This window comes from Sciurus carolinensis, chromosome 1 (genome assembly GCF_902686445.1).
Source record: "Sciurus carolinensis chromosome 1, mSciCar1.2, whole genome shotgun sequence".
Taxonomy (NCBI): Eukaryota; Metazoa; Chordata; class Mammalia; order Rodentia; family Sciuridae; genus Sciurus; species Sciurus carolinensis.
Genome location: NC_062213.1, coordinates 23,607,988 through 23,619,944, shown reverse-complemented (window position 1 = coordinate 23,619,944; position 11,957 = coordinate 23,607,988). Strand labels below are relative to the sequence as shown.

The 11,957-nt window shown below is 39.4% G+C and overlaps 1 pseudogene; it reads right to left on the bottom strand.

Annotated features, from left to right (window-relative positions):
* Positions 1-10,150: 10,150 nt before the first annotated feature.
* On the bottom strand, positions 10,151-10,744 carry LOC124978997 (transmembrane protein 126A-like; annotated as a pseudogene).
* Between the last annotated feature and the right edge of the window lie 1,213 nt (positions 10,745-11,957).

Sequence of the window (11,957 nt, the reverse complement as noted above, 5' to 3'; positions counted from 1 at the left end):
TTCTGGAACTCATTTCCATATTCAAGGTGGGGGAAAAAAAAAGTTAAACCTCATGATGGTTAATCAATCGTAGGTGTCTGCTTGACTTGATTAAAGAATCTTTAGAAACCCTGACAAGCATTATTTTTGATGTGGCTGTCAAGGTGTTTCCAGAGGAGATTACAGCATGAATCTCAGTGGACTGGGACAGAGTGGGTGGGCATCGTCCAGTTGACCAGTGAACCGAAAAAAAAAAGAAGGTAAATCAGTTTCTCCCCTTGAGAGTAGGACATGCTCATATCCTACCTTGGACTAACTAGTCTTTGGACTCTGGGTTTTATACCAGCACCATCCTACCCTCCCAGGTGCTTAGAGTTCTGACCTCAAATTGAGATACACCATCAGTTTTCCTGGTTTTGTAGCTTTCGGACTTGAACTTAGCCGAGGTACTGGCATTCGAGGATCTTCAATCAACAGATGATCTGTTGTAGACTTCTCAGTTGCCATAATCCCATAAACAATGCCCCTAGTAAATCTCCCCTCCTACATTTCCCAGCAACCAGCAACGTGAGAAATAAAATTTCTATTCTTTATAAATTACCCAGTCTATAGTATTCTCTGGTAGCATCCCACAGTGGATTAAGACAGCAAACTAAAAAGCATTTTGCACTTTGAAATGTTACTTCCACTCACTGCCTCTAGTTTCTTCATTTGAAAAACTGAAGTGTAGGAAGAGAGAGAAACAGTTAAACAAATGTCAGGACTTGAATGGTGGTTTCCCAAGCCCTAGATTTTGTTCTTCTAATGCGCACTTAATCTCATAGAACTGACCTTTTCTCTGAGATATTTTAAAAAACAAGATCATGATGGCCTAGGTTTTGTGTGTGAGTGTGTTTGTGTGTGCTTGTGAGATTTGCCTCAAGGAAAAAAAAATAATAAATTGGGACTTTCTTATAATTTACTTGCTATCACTTTTTGTATGTCAAAGATGAATTTGTTATAAGGTCAAATATTTTGTTATCTGGGCCAACTATTCATGGAAATTGGATATGTGCTTTCTTTCAGCTTTTTTTTTTTTAAGGGAAATAATATTGATGTTAGTAGTTGTGGATATGCTTTATTGAGCACTAATTCTGTATCAGGCACTCATTAACTTTCTACATAATATCTTATTTAATATTTATAATACCTTCTGCAGTGAGTCTTTGCTTCCATAATTTACTTATGAGAAGTTAGAATTGACAGTCTGAAAATAAAGTAAGTTGGTTTACTATTTATTTCTACTATTCATTGGGCAGCTATCTTGCCATAGGCACCTAGTCACAAGAGCTAGAGTTTGAAACTCATATTCTGATTTGCAAATTCATGGAAACTTCATGTTTTAGGTCATTTTTCTGTCTTTTCACTGGGCCCTGAATTGTTCTTTATTTCAACTTTGATTCCCATAACATTTCTTTTCTTAATCTCTCTGATTCAATGCTCTATATAGTCTGTCCAGGTCAGGTCTCCTGAGGCTGGAGCTGGTGTATGCGGTGGGGTGAATAGGAAGAGGTCATGAGCTGAGAAAAACTGCAGGAATAGCCAAAGGGAGGCTGCTGTGTTGGAGCCAGTGCACCAGATACGTCTTCACGTTGCCTGGATTTACCTTTTGAGAACAGTTAGGTGGAACTTTTATGCCATAAATCTACCAGGTCACCAGACAAGAAATATTTCTGTTTCTTAGAAACAAACTATACTGAGTGAAAATATAAGGGTAGGAAATATTAATCTATAATTAATATTAATCTATAATTAAAATTTTCATTTACATTTTTGGAATTACTTTTCACAGCATGTTCACACATGTGATTTTATTGCATGCTCAGCTAAATTCAGTAGCATAAGCAGAGTCTGTACTTACAAAGTCAATCAGGGCTTATTGGCTACTACCAAAGCTATGCTCCCCTTATTATCCAAGAATCATATTATCTCTGAGCAAAGTGGGGCAAACCAATCATGTATATTCTAGCACAATTCCTGAAAACAATTGAGTAAAATACTAAAATTATGTGTGCATCATAGTAGAAATGGTTTCTGGATGGGAACAAGAATGTTGTGTTTGACAGTAGTCAAACTATGGAACCAGTTTAGTTGTTCGTCAATCGATGAATGGATTTAAAACTGTCATATATACACAAGGAAGTTTTATTCAGCTATAAAGCAAAATGAAATCATGTCATTTGTAGGAAAACAAATGGAACTTGACACCATTATGTTAAGTGAAATGAACCAAACTCAGAGGGTCAAGGGTTATATGCTTTCTCTCATATGAGGAAGCTAGAGAGAAAAAAGGAAAAGAAAAGGAGGGATCTCGTGAAAGGACAAAAGGGAAAGGGAGGAGGGGGAGGGAATGAGAAATACTGGGGAATGATATTGGCCTCATTGTATTGTTATATGTGTGCCTGTACAAATATGTTATAACAAATCCCACCGTGATGTACAACTATAATGCACCAATAAAAATAAGAAAAAAGTGTTGTGTTTAAAAATAAAAATTTGGGCTGCCCCTAGTTAGTGCAAAAATATGAAGGCACTGAAATTATGGGAGACATTGCTAAACAAAGAGTTAAAGGAAAAAAATTCAGGTGATGTTAGAAAGAAGACAGTCAGTTGAAAAGGGACTTAGTTATATGTCAAAAGGAACAGGATATTGGAAAATAATCACCCAGATTACATTTCACAATATGATCCTTTGGGAAAACTCCATATAATATAGCTTCTGTAGTTGTGGATAAACGTGTATCATTTTAATGGATTTTTGATAGAATACTAAAGTTTAGAAGTAGCAGGGCTGTGCTTCTAGAAGAAGTAATTCTCTTTACAACCCATTTTTCATTTTAATGTACAATATGGTGGCTTGCTCATCCTTCTTTGCTTTTTCATGATCATCTTAAGTACATTTTCCCAAAAACAAAACCAAAAAACCCAAACTGAACCAAACCAAAACAACAAAATCAAATGGAAAAAAAAAAAAAAAAGAAACACAAAAATAATAGAACAGCCACTGACAACCCCAAAGCCACTGAGCTGATCTCTTATCCTGCAAATGTCACAGGTGATACTGTCCTTAGTATTCTATGTCATCTTTCTTAGGCTTTCATTTACTTTCTTGGCTGCCAAAAGTCTCCCATTTATCTGTCTCTCCCCTCTTCTGTCAGACCATTCTGAGAGGTAATTTTTCATCTTGTCTCCTTCCTTATCCCAATGGTCCATTCATTTTCTTCGCCCTCCTTTCCCTTCTTCCTCTATGCCCCCTAATGACAGCACTTTCTCAAGTGAAGTTTTAAAGCATTCACAAGTTGACAGCTGAAGATACTGATTAGACTCAAATGCAAAAATGAGTTGACTTAATAACTATGACAGGGTTTCAAATCTGTCAGTGCTCTTGGTTGCCAATAATGGGGACTTAAGGAAGGGGAATATATTGGGTCGCTTACCAGAAAAAGATATTGGACTAACGCAGAAATGAAGGTAGAAAATAGGACCTCGTAAACTGAACCATGATTCAGGGCTACTGGGTCGTTGTCTCCCTTTTCTTTGCTCTTTTTTCTTTTTCTGGTTCTTTTCAACCTGCAGACAGAATTTCTCTATGGACTAGGAAAAATGGCTATGAAATTTCAGCTCCAGATTCAGAGCTTCTATTAGGTAAAGGCCTTCCCACACCCCACTCTATAGATTACCCCCAGGGAAGGCATCTGATTGGGTTTGTTAGTCATGGTCATATGTTCTCTTCTGAGTCTTAACCAGACCTGAATCATGATTAGAATGGAAAGGACTAAGACATGGTACCATAGCTGACAATCCCACCAGAGCCATTGATTGGAGTGGATTTCCCAAGAAAAGAATTTACACAGGAAGAAGTTCTTTCTCAGGTATTTTCCTGGGTTATCATGAAAACTTACTTCGAGGAGAATTAAAGGGCAGGAAACTCCCAAATCGTTTTTTCTTAAACCCTGACATTGTATTCGGTTCTTTGTAAAATGTCCACAATGGTCCCGTTCCATGAATCCACACTGCTTAAGTAGTTACCTTTCCTATTGACTCCAGGCTTGGGAATTGAATTTGCTTTGGCCATTGGGACAAATATGATGCAAAACAGTTTTGAAATGTGCTGGTGCATTGGCTCTGGCTCTCTCCTGCTGCTCTTGACAACCTGGGCAAGCCTGTGCTAGCTTGCTAGATTTTAAGTGGCTCATTGTCTGGTTATATCCATTGCCCGGGACAATGGCCACCCCCAAACCAGGCATGCGAGTGAGGCCATCAGCTGACAGCTGATCACACACACTTTGAATGAGGGCTTAACTGTTTTCTTATAAATGTGTGGCACATTGTTGCTAAGTTCCAGGAGCCTGTGGGTGCTGGTGTGATCGGAGGATTCCGGGAAAGTCTTTTAGAGTAGGCATAGAAAGTACAAGTAGTAGTCAAGAGATTGACCAATAGTAGTATGGGCAAGTACAGAAGATAGAAACCAATTCTCTGTGTGTTTCTCATCTTCACTGACCACGGATTTTTATCCCTCATCTCAGGAACGTATAGAGGGACAGGAGGAGAGAATCAGACTGTAGGACACCCTGCTGGTCGATATTTGTACAAATATCTATTTGCCTAAAGACAAGAAGATGGTACGGATGACTGCTTGCCAGATGTGATAAGGAAGAGGCTAGTCCAGCTGCATGGAACCTAGGGGAAAGACTTGAGCTCGACCTTCCCACAGAGTGCCAGCACTCTCAAGAACTTGAAAGAGGGGATTTGGAATGGGGTTGTTCTTTAGGGGTTAAATTATACAATTAGCACAACATGAGTATAACGTGACTCTACAGAAAGGGTGGAATGATTCCTAAACCAAAGCAAGCTTCGGCTATCACCAATTGATGATGATCATGTATATGAAGAAAAAGCAGATCAAGTTGTCAGGAGAATTACTTCACTAGCCACAGAGATGGAGAAAATGAACATTGGCAGTGGAGAGGCAGTGGCCGCAGTCTAGACTCCATGAGGGCACATCTTTATTAAAAGTGATTTCATTACAATATTCAATCAAATATTCATTTTCCTTATTTTTTTGCCACTACAACTTATTTTTATCTTTTATTTTTATTTATTTTTATTAAAATCATTTTTATTTTTACAGACTGCATTTTGATTCATTGTACACAAATGGAGTACAATTTTCATTTCTATGGTTGTACACAATGTAGATTCACACCAATCATGTAATCATACATATACATAGGGTAATACTGTCTGTTTCGTTCTACTTTCTTTTCATCCCCCACCCACTCCCACCCCATTTTCCTCCACACCATCCAAAGTTCCTTCATTCTTCTCTTCCCCCCACCACCCCCCCTCATTATATATTGTCATGTACTTATCAGAGAAAACATCTGACCTTTGGTTTTTTGGTTTTGGCCCATTTCACTTAGCATGATATTTTCCAACTTCATCTATTTACCAGCAAATACCATAATTTTATTCTTCTTTATGGCTGAGTAATATTCCATTGTGTATATATACCACAGTTTCTTCATCCATTCGTCAATTGAAGGGCATCTAGGTTGGTTCCACGATCTAGCTATTGTGAATTGAGCTGCTATGGACATTGATATGGCTGTATCACTGTAGTATGCTGATTTTAAGTCCTTTGGGTATAAACCAAGGAGAGGGATAGCTGGGTCAAATGGTGGGTCCATTTCAAGTTTTATGAGGAATCTACACACTGCTTTCCAGAGTGGCTGCACCAATTTGCAACTCCACCAGCAACGTACAAGTGTGCCTTTTTCCCCATATCCACGCCAACAGTTATTATTGCTTGTGTTCTTGATAATAACCATTCTAATTGGAGTTAGATGAAATCTTAGGGTAGTTTTAATTTGCATTTCTCTAATATATATATACATATATGTAATGAATATATATATAATGAATGTATATATATATATATGTATATATATATATTTAATGAATAGTTCTCAAATATTCATTCTCATCTTGCTCAACTCTATGATCACCCAGCACCTTTCTGAACACAGTAATCTATCCGGGATAAAATACCAATTATTTACTATGGTTTAAGTGTATCTTTTTGGTCTCAGTCTTAGAGATAAAGACATGAATTAATGAGACAAATTCCCCTTCCTCACGAAGTCTACATTCGTTCTAATGGAGATGCATACATGTGTATACACATGAACATAGACCCTATGGTTATATTAGTTGTGACTACTGCTAAAAATAAAGCAGAAGAGGGAGGGTGGAAATGCTGGAACTGTTTTGATTTTTTTTTCTGGTGGTCAAGGCATCTTTGAGAAGGTTGGCTTAAGTGAAGATTTGAAGCAGGTAAAGGAGTGAGATTTGTGGCAATCTGAGAGAAGACCATTGCAGGTGAAGGAAGTAGCTCATAGAATATTCCAGAAGTGGGATGACCTTGACTTGTTTCAAGCATGACAAGAAGGTCAGAGTGATTGGATTGAGCAAGAGGAAGGCAAGTAGAGGAAGTGATCAGAATGGTAATGGTGGGTACGAGTGGAATGAGTTGCCTGAGACTTTAGGACCTTTGTCATGACTGCGGTTTACTCTGAGTGAGGTGGGAAGCAACTGGAAGGTTTTGAACAGAGGAGTGATGTGATCTGACAAAGGTTTTCATATGATCACTCTGGCTTTTGTATTGAACATTTTTAATGGAAAGGAGTGGGTTAGTGTGAAGGGAGCATCATTGCAAAGATCTAGGAAGAGAGATGGAGAGATGGGGGCTTGAAGTTGGATAGTAGTGAGACGGGGGGGAAAAATGACTGAATTCTGGTTATATTTTGGAGGCAGAGCAGCAGGATACGTTAAAAAGTATGAAAGACTGTGTGAGAAAAATTGATGAGTCAAGAATGATTCAGTGGTTGTGGGTCTAAGCATCTAGAAGGATGGAACCCCACTTTGACAGCAAAGCTGTCAAAGGACCCGTTTGTGGGTGAGCTCTAGACATAGCTATTAGACATCCCAGTCTAACAGATGAACAGGCAGTCAGGGGTTCAAGAGAAAGCCACAGCTAGAAGGAGGCATGACAGTGAGAGTCATCAGCATGTAGATGGTATTCAAAGTCATGGGACTGGAAGACCTTATCATGGAATGTAAATATAGAAAAGAGATGGTTCATGGGGCATACCAATATCAAAAAGTGGGAAAGGAAGAGGATTCACAGAGGGAATCTTGGGAATGAGTTCCTAGTAAGGTAGGAAAAATAAACATCAGTAAGACCAAGATCTGTCAGATGCTTCATTAAGAATTTGTTTCAAAGATGAATGAGTGATCAGTTGTCTCAACCAAGAATATGCTAATTAGGTCAACAAAATCATTATGAGCCATGTGACAATTATAGTTTTTATTATAAATTAATAGGTAGGATTTTTAATTTGAGTCTTCTGTGGGTTGGACCCAGAGAAACGAATCTGCTTTGGGATTGCCGACCTAATGAGCTAAACCTGAGCACCCAGACCATAGTTAATTCATGTCATCTCATGAGGCTGTTTGGCAACTCTCTCTACTCTGGTTTTAGTGACATTTAGGCTTTGTTGCATGCAGAATCTGCGAGGGAATACAGCCTGTATGTCTGCCTGCCCTGTCAGAGTTAATCTACCAGCTGTCTTAAGAGACATCCCCTCTTGGATTGGTCTTTCATGGACACAGCATTGTGGATGGTGCAGTAGAAATGATGGTCTTTGTCCCAGAATTGAATTTGTGTAGCAAAAAGAACCTTGCCTAAAGAAATGGGGAATCTTGTTCTTGGTCCAGTTCACTTAACTAAATCTATAACTTAGACTAAGTTATTAAACTTCTCAAGGTTTCTGTATATTATCAGAGTAAGGCAGGTTACACAGAAGTAATACATTGACACCAAAATCTCAGGGGCTTAACACAATACACAATACACAATCTCTTGGTGCTGGTGTAGCTACCCGGCTGTGAGTAGGTCTGCTCCTGGTATTCAGTCAGGGACTCAGCCTGAGGGAGGTCATGCTGTCTGGTAGTTTCTATGGCACCCCTACCATCCTTCATTACTGGAGGTGATGGGGAGAGAGAGAAAGATGGGGAGACTTGCATCTGGGCTTTTCATGGCCTGGATTCAGAAAAACTGTGCTTCACTTCTTCTCAGAGTCCATTGGCCAGAACCAGTCACATGGCCTCATTTAACTATAGCCTGGTGGTGAGAAGTCGAGGAACAAATGGAATTTCAGTGACAATTATACTCCAAGCCATACAAAGTTTCCACATTGTTGATGAAATTGTTACTACTGATGTTCATAATAATCAATAATAATAATAACAACATTTTCCACATAGAGATGTTGGGAGGATTAAATGAGATAATGTATATGACATGCTTAATCATAGAACCCGTCTATAGAAAGTGTTTCATAAATTTTAGACATGAAAAATATATTAAGTGCAACAAATTACAGTGTTATTATCATTGTGTGGTTCTCCTAAGAGCACAATAACTGTGCCTAAGTTTTTTCTAATTCATTTTTATTGACTCATAATCATTGTACATTTTATGAGGTACATTGTGATGATTGGGCGTGTATATGTAATGAACAAATCAGGGTAATTGGCAAATCCATCACCTCATCCATTTATCATTTCTTTGCAATGAGATCATTCAAAAACTTCTAGCTATTTTGGAACATGCAATATATTATTGTTGATGATAGTTACCCTCCTCTGCAATTAGAACACGTGGACTTATTCCTTTGGACTTGTAATTTTATGCCCATTGGCCAATTTCCCTGTCCTCTTCTTCTCCCTCCCCTTCCCAGTTCCCTGATAATCACTTCTCTACTCTCTGCTTCTATGTGGTCCACTTTCCACATATAAGTGATACCATATAGCATATGTCTTTGTCTGATTTATCTCACTTTCATTATAATGTCTTACAGGTCCAACCACGTTGTCACAAATGAAAGAACTTCATCCTTTATTATGGTTGCATAGTATTCCGTTGTGTACATATTCTTTACCTATTCATCTATTCTTGGACATTTAGAGTGATTGTAAATTTTAGCTATTGTGAATATGAATCTCTTAAGTATTAGTTACCTTTGGGTCATTCCAAAGGCATTCTGCTGAAAGCTTCAGCTCTAGGACCAAGAGAAGGGCTGTTGACAAAGAATTCCAGGAAAAGTAATTGTTAAGCCGGCTGCTCTTCCCTCGCCCTCTTGGCCTACCCCTTTTGCCAGTACTCCTGGCTACAGATGCCTCTGAAGTAACTCAGGGAAGAGTCTGAGGACATTAGAAGCCTCCAGCTCTTCCTTCTGAATGTTCTTTTCAGGACCAGTGTTCTTCCTGTGCTCCCGGCTATCAGAGCACGGGACACGGCTGTGGTCTTGACAGTCAGGTTGGGGCGGTGTACTTTTCCTGGCAGTAAGTAACCAGAAGCGTTAATAAAGATGGCCCTCCTCAACCAGCAGAGTTTTCTTGAAATGTTCTTTTAGATTTCTATTGTCATTTGGTTTGTTGAGATATAAAGACCCCATGTGACCTGATGAAGAGCAGAAAGCAGAAGATGGTGATGTAGGAGAGGCCGTATTTGTTGGCAGCCATGAAAACGTACAACAGACTGTGCTATGTGGCCCTTGAGTCTAAGACTGGTAGAGAATCTAACGAGAATGCTGAAGCCCAAGAATTAGTTGCATCCTCCCTCTGCCCCCTTGCTCTGCTCCCTCAGATTCAGGCTTACGAATCCTCCGCTACTCACCACCTCCATTCTTCTACCTATGTTCCTTCTTCCTGGCTGGCTCCTCCCTCCTATCCTCTAGCCCACCTGCTAAGTGAGATCCTGCTGGTTCTTCAAGCTCTGTCTAAATGCCACTCACTGCTTCCTGCTGGTATTCCAAGGTCTGATTGCAAAGTTAAGTCTTCATATGCTATTGGCACCCAGCGTAGTGCCTGTGCTCAGTAAGTGTTGGAGTTGAAGTCTCTGTCTCCTTTACTAATTTTATTCTTTTGGGTATGTTTATGGAGATTGTCAACTGTGACACAATTTCAAAGTTTGTGGGAAGTTGTTTCTGAAGCCCCTGAGTTCCTTCAAGAAGTCTTTTTTTTTTTTTTTTAATCTTTATAATTTTATTTTTGTATACACATTTGCTTAAAACCAGTGAATTTCTAGACCAGGTTCAGGTATCTGAAGGGCCTTTATAAGTACTTTATATTGTCTATACCCAGGATATGTTGCAAACATAGTCTGAAGTAAAATGGGAAATAACATCTTTCTGAAGAAAGGCTTAGAAATTCTAATCCAGGAAGTTAAGGTGTTTCCTTTCTTGGGTAGCAGAGCTGATTGGTACGTGGCTGCTAGCTACCATTTATAGGTATAGCCAAGAAAACAGGGTACGGTTCCCCTAAAACAAAACCAACAAGTCCACCCATATCACGGTACAGATTCACAATTCAATTCGCCTATACTCAAGGTAAACTTAACAAAACCTTTGAAAGATGCATTTGCTGTCAAAAACGGGAGCATTGTCATCGGTAAGCCAGTGGCTATTCAGGTCTGTGTTACGTGCAAGATGCTCCAAAATAGACTGTTTGCCATTAGGCCACAGAAAGCAGCATTAAGTCCAATATATGTGGATCCATGTTCAAGTAGATTCCTTTCTGCTTCTGGTAGTACATTTTTTATGGCTATGATATAAAAAATTGAGTTTTCCTTGATGATATCATGTGATTTATGGTTTTCCATCTTGACCCTGTTGCTCTCCTCCCAACAGTAGGTGCCTCTCCAGTTCTTCGTCCTCTAACACACCGGAGCTTAAGCTACAACCTTTTTACTTCGCCTCTCCTGGTGCAGCCATTTCCAACGGAAGCTCCAAGAAGTCTTAAGTGCTGAAATTTCCTGAAATTTTTAGCTCATAATTCTTGCAATAGTTCCAAAAACTCAACCTTAACTAAATTGCATCCTCTTACCTTGCTGAAATTGACTTTCAAGTTAGGACTGCTTTCCTCACCATCTAAGTGACTTCTTCCAGGGGAAGCTAAGCTGTTGTTGGAACTACGTGAGGAGCTTCCCAGGTTGTAAAGCCCATGAATACACATGGCCTTGTTCAGAAGGCAGCATGATCACAAGGTTGGCAAAGCAGGGGACAATATTTCACATGCAATTTCTACAATTAAGCAAATCTGGTAGTTGGCAGAGTCAGTCTAAACAAATTTGGGAAGGCTCAGGGGCTCAGGGGAAGGAAACTTCAAATTTATGAAATCTGCCAAGATTTCGTCCTTCAAATAGCATGAAGGAACTGACCCTGTCATTTCCTGGAAAGCAAAGTTTTATGCCAGTAAGTGTTGTGGGGAATCTCAAATCAAGTAGTCTCCTGTATTTTAGCACCTATTTAGACTCTATGGGCTCTCTTCTAAACTGGTCATCCTACCATCTGACTCTGGGCCCTTGGCCATGTATTATAATCTGATATCTTAAGGGCAGGGGCCTCTTGTCTTCTGCCATGGCAGGGATCTGCCTGCTGATCTGGGAGGGTGGGCAGCTAGTGTTTCATAGGGCAAACCTTTGACCACCAGGAGGTGGCGATTGGTAGATACATTATTTTCCTATCTTTGTTAGCTTTTTGTCCCTTCTTTGTTTTTTAAGGTAAAATAATGAAACTTCAACAAGAATTCGTTTTCCACTCTCAAGAGCAAGATCTGCAGGCATTGGGTTCATAGGATCTATTTTATATTCACTCTTAACCACTGGTCATGCTGAATCCAATAAAAACTCAATCACACACGAAAAATTCATCATGCCCCAATTTAGAGTTGCACCCTGGGTCAGGTGGTTCTGAGATTGCAGACAAGTCTTCCAAAAGCTTCCAGTCAATTAGTCAAGGAGGTAAGTAGGTAAATCACAGTATGTTGTGATAAGTTTCATCAGAGGTATGACTAAAATATTGTGACAATAGTGA